The sequence below is a fragment of the Mustela nigripes genome, chromosome 12, assembly GCF_022355385.1.
Source record: "Mustela nigripes isolate SB6536 chromosome 12, MUSNIG.SB6536, whole genome shotgun sequence".
Lineage (NCBI taxonomy): Eukaryota > Metazoa > Chordata > Mammalia > Carnivora > Mustelidae > Mustela > Mustela nigripes.
Window position 1 is genome coordinate 83,867,296 of NC_081568.1, and position 16,833 is coordinate 83,884,128.

At 36.2% G+C, this 16,833-nt stretch overlaps 1 protein-coding gene across 9 annotated transcripts in view; it reads right to left on the reverse strand.

Annotated features, from left to right (window-relative positions):
* The window catches only part of JAKMIP2 (janus kinase and microtubule interacting protein 2), a 173,003-nt gene extending 159,010 nt beyond the window's left edge, over positions 1-13,993 (reverse strand). For all 9 annotated transcript variants that reach the window (XM_059417864.1, XM_059417862.1, XM_059417870.1 and 6 more), the window contains exon 1: positions 13,697-13,993. The gene's annotated coding sequence lies outside the window, so the exon portion shown is untranslated. The remainder of the gene's footprint in view (positions 1-13,696) is intronic.
* Positions 13,994-16,833: the final 2,840 nt, after the last annotated feature.

The window sequence follows — 16,833 nt, forward strand, 5'->3', positions numbered from 1 at the left end:
TTTCAAATAAATAAATAAAATCTTAAAAAAAAATTTCTTTAAAATGAATCATGACTGAATCATGTGGAGTTAAGCTTCGAGTTCTATCCTATTAACACTGAGTCTATTTAAACTACTGTGAACTAAAACACTGAGGACTATGACAATATGATGAATATCCAAGTGCAAACGGAAAAATTTAGCTTTTAAAGAAGTTAAATATTTGGCACATAGAATATCAACTTTTTCAACTATATCATTGGGTTCTCAGACTATTTTGCGACAGGATCTTGTTCTCAAAACTTTAGGAGGAGGACACCCAATGGGTATTTCGTGTAGAGAGCCTGTATCCTGTTCTCTTAGCCATTCCCTTCTCTCTGCAGCTCACCAGAACACTGTGGCAGTGTGCAGAATCTCTGATGCAGAGAGCAAACCTTCTACCTTCCAGAAGCCCTGAAGAGTCACTTCAGATAGTTGAATATGGGTTTATGGATAATTTACTGATTTTGATGACAAAATCTGTCATTAAAAAATATTCACATTTTGCTAATTAAATAACTAAAACACACTTTAGTACATTTGGAAAACATAAAAAACCCAGTGAAGACATTTTTCATAAAGTCACCAAGCAGAATTCTTATTAATATTTGATTTACACTATTTTAATCTTTTAAAAAGCATATATGTGAGTTTGCATATTTTTTCTCTTTTCATAAGATTGGGATCAAATTCCATGTTTTGATTTTTGAGGTTTTAACTTAAAAAGACGTTATCTTACATATAATCCTCTGTTACTAAACCTTTTTCTACGGCATACTGTTTGAAAAGCCTCATTGTATTCCACAGTTGGGATAGGTCACAGTTACTTTATCATATACATTGGATCTATACAGAGACAGATAAATCAAGGTTTGTGTTTTGTCACCCAAACCAATTCTTGTCAAAATTCCTGCTATTCACTATAAACAAAAATTGAAACAAAATAGTCTTAAGTTGCATGAATTTTAGCACCATGAACTATAAAGGCACAGAAACTGTATTGTTTGTAGCATTAAGTTCTGGGATTTGTGCCGCTCAATCTATTTTGCACTTGGGGATTTATTTTTCCAGAGATAAATTCCTGTAAAACTGCTCTCTGAATCTCTTTAGAGAAAAAGAAAATGTTCATAGTTTACAGAACTGTGGAAAACACAGCACAAAATGTTTTCTTGTTCCTTTATCACTTGAAAAAAGTAGGAAGGAAAACTAGGTAATTTTCTTTTATTAAAATACATTTAATGCCTATTTAAAATTTTGCTTTTTTTAAAAAAGAGAATCCCAGATTATATTGTACAAATACACACAACTCATGCATGTTACTTCATGTAAAATCAAATAGTTACTTAAACACAAAATCTCTACATGGTTAATAATAGGACTGGGATTCATTCCATCCCTCCCTTGTTTTCTTTCTTCACTAAGTGAACTGGTTATATGGACTTTGTTCTTGAATATACATTTTTTCAGAGTGTTGCTATCCTTTACTTAGCAAGAACTGTGTTTTGATTAATATTTAATAAAAACAATAACATTCAGAATATATTGCCTTTCTCTTACCTTACTTTAATTCTCAGGAGCAAAATCAAATTTTCATTACAAAATGGAACTAATTAGCATATCAGTTAAGAGCGATTTGGGATGGGAGTCAGACATAATTGAGATCAGAGTCAGCTTCCATCAGTCACTAGTTAGATAATCTTGATAAAGTTTTACACTGCTTTACCTCAATAAACCTTAGTTTCATTTTGTATAAAACAGGAATACTATTACTTTCTTCAAAGCATGTTGGTGCAGGGTATGCAATGACTTTAGTGCAATGCTTGGCATCTAGGCAAAGTAGTAAAATAAAAACCAACACAGTAACCACTGACACCAATGTCAAATGTTTTGGGAAGTAATCTTTTTTAGACATTTTTAAACCAAAATTCAGTGTAAAAAGTAGATCAATACGCCTCAGCAATCTTTATTTGTTAATGGGAGCATTGTTACATTTGGCTCATCAAATGAATGATATACCTTAGGAGGAGAAAGTTAGGATTAAATACTGATTCAAAACCATCCTCATCAGCATGTGCATCCATAGTTCAGGCTTATTAGCTAGACGCTATAGTGGTCACGTCACAAAAACAGAGAAGACTTCTGCTGGCAACGGTGGGGATAGTTATACATTCTCTGTGTTAGTATGTGTGAACATTCTATTAAATTTGACCCTTTTTCCTTGTGAAAACATTAAGTTCCTTTCGGACAGGGACAAGGGCTAATTATCGGAGTCTATGAGTGCTCTCACTCTTGAGGAACTTCAGTTAGGCTCTTATGGTGTTAGTGATGATGATGATGATGATGATGATGAAGCACACATGGGAACTATTTTTTCATACATCTGCCCAAAACTCTTGATTTATTTGTTTCCAGATACAGAAGACACATACACTTAGATTATATGTGAAAAGAAGAACATGGGAGGAAGACCCAAAAAACCTTAAGTTACCTTAGCACCTGAGTTAGGGCTTAAAAGCCAGGTTGGATCATGCCCAAATTCTTTGGCCCTGATTCATGTGACTGGTGTATCATTTGGTTGTTTAGGGGCAGATCTTAACAGAAAAAAAAATTTCTGAAGTAAAGAAATCTGGATTTGAGTTCCATACTCTTCCACTAGTCATTAGGTGATACTAAGCACAGATAGACACTTTACTCTATGGATGATCATAAATAATGTAATATCAAAGAATGTAACATAATATATAACATCTTCTCTACTTAGATGTTTGAGAGAGTTTGAAGTATCAAAAGTTCTTTGTAACGTGTAAAATAAAGTTTTAAACACTTATCATGAAAAAAATGCCTTAACTTACTAATTATAAAAAAGATGAATAATTGATGGGGCATAAAAGGAAACACTTAAAGTTGCAAATTATCATTTGTCATTGTGACTGCCCCAAAACCAGATCAATAGCATTAAAGTTCACAGAGTTCATTTTTATCAAATGCTTATCTGCTGGGTCATTTTTTACGTTCATTTTCAGCTTCTATACTAATGAAATCTGGATGTTTCCCTGAAGAACAAAATACATGTTTTATTGGGAAAGAACATGGTGTAGTGAAATGAAAATGGGCTGGCCAGGAATTAAGAACCCAACTGACTCAAGTGCCAAAGAGTCACAGTGAATCAAATGAAGGGGAAAGAGGCTTGGGCATCAATGAAGCACACGCTGTAGAGCAGAAGACCCACCCAGAAGAATACCCATTGCCCAAGTCCAGATGTGTTTGTCATGACGAGATATGGGCCTTGTGATGCCAGATTTTTTTTTTTTTTTAAGATTTATTTATTTGAGAGAGAGAGTCAGAGGAAGAGGGAGAGAAATCCTCAAGCAGACTCCCCACCAAGCATGGAGCCCCATACGGGGCTCAATCCTAGGACACCGAGATCATGACCTAAGCCAAAAACAAAAGTCATCCACTTAGCTGACTGAGCCACCCATGCGCCCTCAGATTTTCTCATTTTCTAAGAGGAGGCAGATACTCAGGTGTTCCTTTTTTTAAATGTTAAAATTATATAGTCTAGGGATAAAAGTGTGTTTTTAAAAATACTAAAATACTGTGCTGGAACCGTAGATTGTTGTTTACAAGCACTTTATGCACAAACACTTCCATGCTGGGCCCAGTCCACAGGCTCCAGCTTTGAACTACTGTGTTGTAAGATGTATGGATCTTACTTCAATCTCAACTTTAAACTCACTAACTGAATGACTTCGGCTAAGAAATTTAAACTATCCACGCTTCATTTTCCTCTTGCAAAGTGGGAAGAACAATGCCTGTTGTGAGGATTGCAAAAATGGACATGGATGGAAACATTCTAATGGATCTAACAGATACACCCACAGGCCATAGCACTGATGACTGTGAAAAGGGGGATGGCAGGATGGTGGGTACCTACAGGAACTCAATACAGCTCTTTTTCTCTTTTGCTGGATGACTTTTAAAAAGTAAGTTGTTCTGTTTTCTCCTTTTCATACTTGTTATACTCAGAGCTCATCAGATATTCTTATTATTAAGAGGCCAGGGTTATCTCACTCATTGTTAGAATAAACTGTTTTACTTGAATTATAAAGAAAATTTTAAAAATGATGGATATCCCCAATTCTAAAGAATAGAGATGAGTCAGCATCAAGTCTGAAAATGTTTTCAGATTAACTCAAGAGAGAGGGCTTCTTTGCAAAATGATAATCTCCTGAGCAAAATGCTTTTCCATTATTTCATCTATTCCCCTCTGTCATAAAAATTCTTTTGTTAGTCAAACATCATTTAAGGACATCAAGAATGTGGTAAGTGATGGCACCATATGAACTAAGAACAGATCAATTCTGTTTAGATTTCAGTTAACTACACAGTCAAAGATCAATGTTTCAAAGCAAGAGGATTATAATATAAATTTAGACAGTTAATGTTTTCTAACTATACAAATGTTAAAGTTCAGTAAGCAAATGACCAGTGACTGACTAGCAATACGAATCCTGTCTCTTTATTACCTTCTAGGCGCCTTGGCAGAGCCATTTAGGTCTGATTTCAAAAACTGTAAATAAAGTGAAAGAAGAAAAGTGTAAAATCACATATTACAGTTAAAAAAGAGATTAGATAGTATGTGCAGTCAAACTTGTCTAAACAAAAGCATCGGTATGAATCAGACATGTTTAAGCATGCATGCAGAGACTGGGTTCCTTTAAATTTATAGGGATAAAAACCTAATGGTCACACAATGGTGGAAGAATCAATTTCCCTGATATTAAGCTATTTTCCTTTCTCTTGTTTCAGAGGTCAGCACTGCACCCTGTGGGTCCCCAAATGTGCACAATGTACCTAAGAAGAGAGCAAGGTGGCTAAAATGTTCTCTCTGTGTAAAACTGACGAGGATAAGGGCTTCCTTGTTCCTTCATTTTTTAAAATGAAGGGTTTATTTTTAATGATTGCTGATGCTTTAGGCATCTGGCTCAAAACATGATAAATTCTACACTTTGTAGATGCTTTTGTTCAATGAAGTGTTTTAAAAATAAAAGTAAATCATAACACAAATATTTTCCTTAAGAAATCAAAATCATGTATTTTCTAAAATATAAAATTCATTTTATGGTTAACTAGTTGCCACTTATATTCCTCCTTAACAGATGTAGGAGACAGACACTAAACCAGTGGAGTGGGAGTAATTCTTTCCTCTGGGTCTAGGTAACCAGAGCAGAGCAGATAATGCAGAAACCCCAGTAATTCCAGAGACATCTTCTTAAACTATATTAGCTAGGAAATTCATAACAGAGCAATTTTGGGGTCTATAATATCTTCAAAATACCTAGATCCTTCTCTCCATCTTATCAGTGCCAATTAGCAGAATTTTGAGACTTCTCATGAGAATTCAGAGCGTTGATTTTTTGTACCACCTACAGGCTGGGTACTGTTGTATAAAAAAATTATCAATTGTCTTGCTATTCTTCTAATGGCTTGTCATTAGAATGGCACCTTAACATGGATTTTACAGAATGGTACTTACTTACTTATTTATTTATTAGATTATTTATTTATTTATGTGACAGACAAAGATCACAAGTAGGCAAAGAGTCAGGCAGAGAGAGAGGAGGAAGCAGACTCCCTGCTGAGCAGAGAGCCCGATGTGGGGCTGGATCCCAGGATCCTGGGATCATGACCTGAGCCGAAGGCAGAGGCTTTAACCCACTGAGCCACCCAGGCGCCCCAAGAATGGTACTTATTTAAAGTATTCTGACTAGTTGTTTTCATGAGCATCCTTGCATTAAAAAAAAAAAGGCTTTTGCGCTGAAAAATACATTTAAAGTAGATATATCTGACCTAAGAATACTTTATGGGACATAATATATTTATAGTTTAATAATATAAATATTATAATTTAATATGTTAATAGTTTATGGGACATAATGATCACAGAGCATGAACCATGAACTCAGCTTATTTTTGGAAGGTACCTTTCTCCATTAAATGCTGTAAAAGAAAGGACCAGATAAGGAATGTGGGTAAGAAACATTTGCTTGGTTTTCATTTTTATGGTCGTTATACTGGTAGCATTTTCCAGGGGAATATTTTCAGTTTGGAACAGAAGCCATGAGGAAAATATCACCCTTTTTTCTTGAGCACATGTTCACAAGGCTTTTTTAGAGTCCCAGTGATCTCAGCAAATTTCGTTCTTGAAAATAACAGGCGAATTGTATTCTGACCAAACAGTGTCAACTAAACTTAGTCAGACTTGGTTTTCTATGTATATTTTTGCTGCAGTTAGATTCCAGAATTTCAAGCACTGCAGTAAATCATCTTGATTTAGATTCAAACAAAGAAAGGGAACAAAGACTTCTACCTCACTAAGTTTCAGAACTTCCATGAAAGCAAGATGCCGCCCTAATTTATCTTTTGAGTTAAATTATTACTACCATTTCTGTTTAGTCTTAATTTCTGGATACAGATTTGAAGGAATAATTTATTTATGATTAGTGAATTTACTGGAGTGGATTTCCAGAAAGCAAAATAACTGTGAGTGTGGATCATTTAATTTGATGCTAGTAATAATTAAATTACTAATTTATTTTAATAAATTCAGTGAATCCAAAGGTATTTCCTTACTGGTAGTGTCATTATTTCTGACTTGCAATTTAGTTTTGGAAGGGAATAAAAGGAGCCACAGAAATGTTCCCCGCTTTTCTTATTTATGTCATAGCACATAGTGAACAAGTTTTGTTTTTTTTTTTTAAGATTTTATTTATTTATTTGACAGAGAGAAATTACAAGTACACTGAGAGGCAGGCAGAGAGACAGAGAAGGAAGCAGGCTCCCTGCTGAGCAGAGAGCCCGATGCGGGACTGGATCCCAGGAACCTGAGATCATGACCTGAGCGGAAGGCAGCGGCTTAACCCACTGAGCCACCCAGGCGCCCCTGAACAAGTTTTAATTATGGATTTTTAAAGTGTGATTTACTGCCTTTAAGAATTTGAATTCCCTTTATTAAAATCTTAGGGGGAAAAAAGAAAAAAACCTTAGAATCCTGAGAATGTCATAGGTATAAATACAATCCACTTTGTTTTTACAGCCAAAATAAAAGGATGAATAATCACAGTTCAAAAAACTACCAGTGAAAAGCTATCCCACAGTCTTAGGCAGAGGTCCTTTGGGGGACCATCCATCCATCTAGTTGGTCAGTCAATATTTATCAAGCACATACATTGTGTCATTAGATTTGTCATTAATGGTTTCATTTTCTGCCCTCATAGAGTTTACAATCTACTGAAGGGTGAGGAAAATCAAGTAAGCAAATAAATAGCTCTACAATTACAACTTTGATAAATGCTATGAAGGAAACCCACAGGGTGCAGAGGATAATAGTGGAGATATACTTAAGGAAATCTTTCCCAAGAGTTGTATTTAAAGCCCAAACTTAAAGTATAAGGAGATTCCAACCATTCATATTTTAAAAGGGGAAGAGTCAGATGACTGGCCTTTCATTTTATTATTTTTTTTTTGAGAGAGAGATTACTAAGGTGTGTGAGCTGGGAAAAGTTTGTGGGACAGAGCCCCAACTTGGGCTGCTCACTCAGTGTGAAATCTGCTTGGGATTCTCTCCTTTTCCCTTTGCCCCTTCACTCTCGCTCATTCTCTCTCTAAAAAAAGAAATAAAATAAAAATAAATAAGATAAATAAATATGTTTTCTTAGAGCATTTGACTTGGACACAGAGGTTAAGACTGTAGGTCATCACTACCATACTGAGGAAGAAGGACAAAAATCTTAAAGAAATTTATCTTTGCTTTGTTTTGCTTGTTTGTGAGCTTGTGCTAGCATCTGATGACATTTCTAGTGAGTTAGACAAAGATTTCATTAACTTGGGCTTAAAACTCACTCATTATGAGCAGAGAAGAGATAACCAAGGTTAATTTAATACTTATTGTAAGATGCAGTGCCAGGTCAGGGTAACAGAGCTCAGATTTCCTGAAAATAATGCTTGACTCACAGCTGCTGTAAATCAAGCAGGATCTACCTGTATCATGACAACTATTTAAAACAAAGTATAAAGACCCCTAATGGGGAAAAAAATCTTGAATCATCCGGAAAAAATGCACATAGAGATTAAAAATTTAGTAGAGACCTATTTCATCGACATGGAAAGACAGTCACTTATATAAAGTGAAAGAACTACAAAACAATGCTTAGAGTATGCTCCCATTATTAAAATTGTATGTCTGAGTGTGTTTATATTCACATGTAAAAAAAAAAATCTAGAAGGAAATTTTCCAAAATGCTAATAGTAATTATTTCTTGATGGTAGGCTCATGGGTGATTTCCTTTTTAATTTTTTTCTTTTCTTTTTATATATTTCTGTATACCCTTTTTGTTGGTTTCTCACAATGACGTATTTTTTAAATGTAGAAAAAAACCTTTAAAAGATAAAATTTCACTGTACTGGTATATATTGATTTAAAGCAAAATGTCTTTAGTGTGACAGATCTCACTTTCCTGCAAGCTAATTAATTTTAAAGGACATTTCCCAAATGTGGAATGATAGTTCAGATGGCATAATTTGCTCTTTGGCCAGGGCTGAACTGCCAAACAGTCAGACACAAAGAATATGCCTAGTGCATTGGCAAAAAAGGTAAAACACCAAAAAAAAAAAAAAAAAAAAGACTATTTTTTGAAATTTCAGAGAAGTGTAAAAGTATTTGCATAGGAAAAATATTAGAAAGTTATTGAACTGATGTACACTTTTTATTTTTATAGATTTATTTATTTATTTTTTTGAGAGTGAGTACGGGCCACGCAAGCAGGGGTGGGGGCAAAAGGAGAGAGAGAGAAGCAGACTCCCCAGTAAGCACAGAACATGACAAGGGACTCAATTTCACCACCCTGAGATCATGACCTGAGCAGAAACCAAGAGGTGTTTGCTCAACTGACTGAGCCATACAGGCACCCCCTGATGTATACTATTCAATGATTTAATATCATTTTTAATTTTAAGAACATGTAGGTGAAAAGATGCTTGGGACATATAGGTAAGAGGTATGGCTGAGTTTTTTTCAAAAGTCCAGGATCTACAGGAATCTTAATTTGGTCCTAAGCATAGAAAAAAATTATGTTACCTCCTAACCTGGATGTTACTAAAAATAAAGACAATACTTAGCCATAAAATAAGGACACATCAATCCAATAAAGTTCTGATCAGCGGAGGCTGATACCCTAAACATACATTTAGTCTATTTAGCAATTCAATATGATCAAAGAACAAATCATGACACCTGACATATTAAAAAAATTCAAATAAAATGAGTCACATTTAATGCAGATTTGTTATATTTGATATTTTTAAATTCTAATTAGCAAGATAATATTTTAAATGTTCTAACATGGCAGATTTGGGCTCATGGGATTTGGAATCCAGGTCCAATTAGACCATTTACCAAACCCAAACTTGGACCAGTCTAACTTCTCTGAGCCTGTTTCTACTTATTTAAAATAGTTATGATGACACCGTTTTCCTGGCACAATAGAATCTGGGGGAATAGTAGATGAAAAATAAAGAATGTAAAATGACTTTGAGAACTATAAAAGATTATATTAATAATATAAGGTGTAATGGTGGTACTTACTACAACTATATTGTTTTCACGTCTGTATGTCTTATATACCCCAAGGAAATTCTATGTTCCTAGTATATGCAAATTGTTCTAGTCATATAAGAGCTCTACAAATAGTCTGATTATATGATTGCTCTTGTGTAAAAAGATTTTTTAATCAATAGAGTAATATCTGGGATATACAAAAAAGGAGGAATTATACTGACCTCTCATAGTAACACTCAAGTATAAATCTGGTTTATTTATTTCAGACAAAAACAGACTGTTGAATTATGCTGAAACTTCCATGATATATTTGGTTTTCTTTTTACAATCATGGAAAATAAAGAATTAATCCTTTTATGAACCTGTGAGAAATACAGAAAATGGTTTTGTCTTTTCAGATATTTTCTAAGTCATCCTGATGGAGAGCAGAAGCATGTATCTAAATTAAAATATGTTCTGAGGGGGGCACCTGAGTGGCTCAGTGGGTTAAGCCTCTGCCTTGGGCTAGGGTCATGATCCCAGGGTCCTAGGATTGAGCCCCACATCAGGCTCTCTGCTTGGTGGGGAGCCTGCTTCTCCTTCTCTCTCTGCCTGCTGCTCTGTCTACTTGTGATCTCTCTCTCTCTCTCTCTCTCTCTCTCTCTGTGTCAAATAAAAAAAAAATGTTCTGAGGTCACTTGAAGAAATAAGGAACATCCTATCACAAAGTGAGGAATTAGATAACGTATGTTTTACTCTAATTAAAACAAGTTTTACTAAAATTTAAATGCCAGTCAAAATATTTAATATCCCAATAAGAATGGCATTTCCAAGACAGTGTTTGAGAAATCAAGAAATAATCAAATTTGAATGTTGCTAAATAATACATTTAAGTAATAACCTGCAAGTATCTCTTATATACTTTGTTCTATCTGACATCACCTTCAAGGCTCTTGAATTATTTTGTATCTAGACCCCACTCAACTCCATTTTAGTTTTCAAAATTAGCCATACAAAATGGAATAATTTTAATATGGCTGTTAAACATCAGGTTCCACAAAGTTGCTGAAAAAGGACTCTTATGAAGAGGCCAGTGTTCAGTTCCCTGCATCCTGACAAGGTAACATATAATATTTTCCAAGTAGATGGTCAACCAATTTCTTTAAAAATATTCATATTTTGTAACTTAGAAGCCCATTGCAAAATGGAGTCTTACTGTTAGAGATCTAGAAGTGCCAGATATTAAACAGCTAAAGCACACTCTAAAATGGACAATTTATACTAGAAAAAGCCAGAGAAGTTCTTTTTTTTTTTTTTGAAAGATTTTATTTATTTATTTGACAGAGAGAAATTACAAGTACACTGAGAGGCAGGCAGAGAGAGAGAGAAGGAAGCAAGCTCCCTGCTGAGCTGAGAGCCCGATGTGGGACTCAATCCCAGGACCCTGAGATCATGACCTGAGCCGAAGGCAGCGGCTTAACCCACTGAGCCACCCAGGCGCCCCCAGAGAAGTTCTTGAGAAAGAATCTAGTCTATGCCATCCCAAATAAATGCATATCTAGAGTATACTTTCAGAGGTTTTTATGGAGGAAGAATGCACTGCTTTATCTGGTTGCCCAGTTGACAACTCAACTTTGCTATCAGTAAGTTTCACATTCTGTATTTCTATTCTTCATTCTTCCTAATGAAGTTGAAGCTCATTGACTGTATTTTAGGTTCCAAACAACCCCCAGCTCTTCTGAAGCAAATGACTGTCAACTCTCAATTTTCTCTTCTTCTAATGAAATAATCCTAGGCTCCTTACCCTTTGTTAGAGAATACAACCTGTAGTCTTTAAACACACTTGACTTTTGTGTGGCCTCTCAGTAAAGGCCATATAATTGTCTCAAGCTGTGGGATCAAAAACTAGGTCTAAGAGTCCCATCAGGGTCTGACCACATAGGTAAAACATGCTACTACTGAGAGTTCTGTGCTGATAGCCTACAGTCACTGACCTCTGACTAAACTGTACCAACTTCACCTATAAAACCACAACCCAATGAAAACTCAACACAAAGGAAATAAAACAAAGCCCCAAGATAGCTGCTTTTATGCATGAAACAGGGTCAACTGCGTCTTTACTTCTTAAAGCTTATTACAGATACATCTGAAATCTTAATTTTTGAAAGTCAAAGTTATCATTTAAAAGATTTAGGATGCAGTGTGTTATAAAAATTTTATGTGACATATAAGCCCAGTACTTCTTTCCTTGCTCTACTTTATTTAGTTATAATTAGGCACATGATAGCATGACTTTACAGTGTTGTGAATCTATATAATATATAATATGCTGTGAGTATATTAAATCCATGTTTCCATTAAGTCTCCCTATATATAAACCAAATGGAACATTTATTCTCTGAGAAATTAAAACTATAAACTTCATTCAAATACATGTAAAAATTTTAAATGAAGAAGGGGCAGTGAATAAAATAAAATGCAAGATCAAGATAAAAAGTGTTTCTTAACATTGTAAAAAAAATGTTTGCACTGACAATGATATTGTTTGAGAAGAGATCGATGGAAAAAACTAGACCATATGATGAATGCAATACACTTTTACCTGCAAGGATTTTTCTGGCTTTAATTCAATGAAATCCATTCTCCTGAGTAGTAATGGAGTCCTGTACCCTACTCATATCCTGCATCTTCAGTCTCCTGAGCTGCCTTAAAGCCTTGACATAATAAAAGGTCAAACAGATCCTAGTAAGCATTTGTAAACTACACAGCCCCCCATTTCGGGCTACCTGCCATACATTCTCTTGTTAAGCTTTGCTCACTCTCTTGTTTCATTTCATTGTATAAGCAGGCTAATTTGGAAATAGCTAGGGTATTTGGGAACACCTAGATTTTCAAAACAATCCCACTTTCCTACGTAACCACCTAAAGAAGTGACCCAAAATACAATATTTGAGAGAACTGTAAAATGGTGCCTGGATACTGAAGGAATGAAGACCAAATAGCAAGCACCACTATCAAATAAAATGAAAGCATTTCACCTTCCAGCTCATGTGTGCTTCCTGACACAAGGCACAAACATGAAAGGGATGGAGCAGAATTTCAAGAAAACTGATTTGTTTCAAGCCACCTCCCTTTCCCATTATTGTAAATTCAGGGCTCTCAAGTCACCCCCCACAAAACCAATTAAAAATGAAGAAAAGGGGCAGGCTATGAATTCGCATCTAGTGCTAAGATACAGATTAAATGATAAGCATCTGTCCTAATTGGTCACAATGAAACTAATGGACAATAACAAGAAAAAATCTCACATTAATCCAAATGAAGCAAGTGAATAATATAAACCAGAACCACAGTTTCAAAAATATTCAATTACCTCCAAGCATGCAAGGGCATTTATAACCCATAAATATGATTGCAGAGCACAGTACGCATATAAATGTATTTCATAAATGCACTACTTATGCTAAGAAACATGTGTATATATGGATATGCATTTCCATAGGCTACACATTTGCATGTTCACAATCACATCTACCTACTTAAAAATCAAACTCTATCCAGCAAATGCTTTCTCAACAAGAGTACATCAGAATAAGAAGTAGAATGCTAAATTCTAAGGCCACCTTTTCTTAGCGATGAAGGAAATAAGCAAAATCACCTCATAATTAGGCCGGGAAGCTTCGGAGGCACCAAATGGGTTTTTTAAGAAGGCCCAACCCTGTATGTGAGAGCTGCAAATTAAATGAGTCCTTTCAATAACACCCATTTCTTGTTAGCTCTTTTCCCACCCCCTGATTCTGCTGCTAAGCTTGGAAGGAAAGGAACCAAGTGGCTCAGTCTGCATTCTGAGCCAGTTCAAGATAAAATCAGAGCACCATTTTTTTTTTTTTTTTTAAACACAGCGGATGCTTTCTTACTTCTCTCTTCCTGGCAACCTTCCTCTCTCTCCATCCCTATCTCTGTCTCTACATCTTCCTCTCCTACTCGGAGGGAGTCATTGTTCAAGTGCTGGCCACAAATGTACACAGAGGTCTTTTAACCGGCAGCCAAACGAGGAAGACAGCCCCACAGTCTCCGACTTACCATGCTGAGACCTGGAGAAGCTGTTGAAGGGAGGGAAAGATGCAAACTGAATCCATTTTCCTTGTGACCGTGTCGGATGCAGCCTCCGAACGCAACATCAGCACTGCTGCTGGGATTTTGTTCCCTCACTCTCTGGTTGGCGATGGTACGAAGAGGAACCACCCTTCCAGCCTCACTAGAGCATCAGCAGTCGAGGCGGCAGGAGCAGCGGCATCACCACTTGGCCTCCTCCCTCTCGGAGGATGGGGTGAGCTCAGAAGCAGCCAGGAACTTGCAGCAGACACCAACTCTGGCTCCTCCTTTCCTGCCCCTCCCCCAAAGCCCCACCCCTGCTGCGGTAGAGGCTGCCTGTCCCGGCAGCTGCTGGTTGTCATGGCAACGACCAATGGTGAACCACCAGACTAAGGGGGAGGGGAGATGGGTGAAATGAGCTGCAGGGGCTGGAGGGTAGTGAATTTGTGCTGCTGCCCTCTGGGATGCTCTTGGTCTCTCCTACCTGGACTCTGGGTCTTTAAAAATGGGGCAAGGGTGTACAGGCACAGGAAGAGAATAATTTAAACGTAGTCTAAATCAAAACTGAAACATACAAAATAACTTAGCTATTTTTTGCACTTACTATGGTTTTCCAACAAAATGTATTACAATTTGCCATCAGAAAAAAATAATAACAAATGGAGAAAATCATAACCTGTACTCGGATATTATAATTATTCCAAATATGTTTGTCTCTGATAGTATCTTTTACTCAATGTCACTCAAGGTTGTTAAAAGGCAAAGTAAGTGGCTGGACTGCAATAAAGTAAGTCTGAGTCCTTAACACTACTCTCTGCTTGTTCTTCTCAAGTGAGTCACTTGATCTCACTGTTTTGCCAGTTCTCTCTCTGAACAGGACTTGGAGGTATTTGGTACCCCTGTGGAAAAGTAAAATGGAACAGAGGGAACAGAAATTTCTTGAGCAACCACAGGGTTCTCACGAGCACCAACCAGCTTGTGGATAGTTCCAAGCCTTTGTAATATCAAACTCCTGGAGTGTTAAATTCCCTGCAAAAAATTCTAAGCCATTTTCATGGACACCATTTTCATGGATGCCTTTTTGGTGTTCCCAAGCCAGCTGGTAATCAGGGTGGTAGGCAGGGAAAAAAAAGTGAAATCAGCAGTGTTCTGAGTTCTTTGTGAGTTTTGTTTCTAACTATAAATTATAGATAACACAAGTATTTATCTCATGCAGTAGTTGTAAAGAGCAAATGAAATAATGCATCAACAGCGCTTGGCATATACTAAGAATGCAAATAAATGTTTACTAATAGTAGTGGTGGCAGTAGTAATACATTGTAGCTGCCTCTTAATTCAAGGGATCAAGGCAATAACATGGCAAATTCAAACAAGGCAAAAAATTAAGGTGAGGAAACAATAATGATAGATGTGTTGGTGATGATGATGGCAAAGTCAGAAAGATCCTGAAAGAATAAAGGTTTTCTAAAATGGGACAGTCGAGGATACTCTAAAAGACTCTTAAAGGACTTAGATAAATTTCCCAAATTCACACAGCTAATTAATGATAGGACCACAATGAAAACTATGACCCTTCTAATAGTAACATTTGCTCCCCCCTAATCATTACAGTTTTCTGCCACTCCTCCATGGAATGGAGATACCTTTTGTTCTTAACCCATAGGGTTATTTATAAGTTCAAATAGGGTTAATGTAATTTTTAGAGTCAGACAGCCTGGGATCCATTTCCGTTGCCAGTATTTACTATAGATATGACTTGACACAATAATTAATTTCCCTGAACAGATGTTTTTGGAAATAATCATAGAACCTCATGGATTCCTCATAAGAACTGAACAGAATGATGTATGTAGAGCATTAACACAGTGTCTAGTACATAGTAACTGTTCAATAAATGGTAGCTATGATTATCTATTGCTCGTTCTTAAATAATTAATATTAAAATGTAAGGTTTTTTTCCTTAGATGGGGTCACTCTTGATGCCAGGGCCTTATTCGAACAAAACTAAATAGAAGGTAATTAGGTGGTCAAGGAAAGGGCTGCAGTCATCCTCACTACCATCCTTGGACTCACCTCTTGGTCCTTTCCTGAGGGAAGTCTGCATCCTGCTCTGTGCAGCTAGTGGTTCGTGCCTCCCACCAGAGACTGAGCAACCACACAGTCTGCGCATACGTCTACATGAGCATCACGTAACAGTAGTCATGCAACAGGAAGGAATGGGTTGTCTTGCTTTTTTTTTTTATTCTTCTCTGTATTTCACCTTCTGCTGTCTCCACAGAGATGGTCATCTAAGTAAGCAGAAAGGAAGGCTTCGGGTTGTAGAAGCTCAGACATGTCTGGGTGACAGAACCCGCCCCACCAGGCTCGTGAGGGAGCGTTTCATCTTTCACGCCAAGAGGTAACTTGGTTGAGTGAGCCATTCCAATTTTCTCTCCTCCCATCAACACAGGCAGAATCAACTGAGGGAGAAAACGGAGTTTGGTGTTCAAACAATTTAGTCATTCAAATGCTCTCCCATCTTCCTTCTGCCATATCCATGAAGCACTATTATCATTATTTTGTAAAAGTTTTTTTAAAATGTTTAATTATTTGCCATTTATTTACTTTATTTGTTATTTTAAAATGAAATCTGTCTCTGCCTTCACTAGAATATAAATAAAAATAAGCATCATAAAGAGAGTGTCCTCAGAGAAAAGAACTCAAAGCAAAACCATACATTTTGGAAGACTGAAAGAGACACTAACTTTATCTGTAATTTTTTTTGAGTTTTCAAATTTCATTCCTTCTCTCCATTGTCATCTCCTCTCTAATCATGCTCTATTTTTCCATGGTATTTGTCATCTTCTAATATTACGCTCTACTATTTATTTGTGCTTCTACATTTTTTGTTATCTTTTTCTCTCCATTAGAATGTAAGCTATGAAACGGCAGGGATTTTTGTTTGCTTGTCTGTTTTTGAACAGTTCCTGACCTCTATTAGGTGTTCCATAAATATTTGTTCAATGAATAAACCAGTAAATAAACAAAATAACAACTTCTGCCTTGAATCATGTCTATATAATGTTATAATGTCTATATAATGTTATATAATGTCTATATAATGTTATAATAGTATTTGTCCAGTT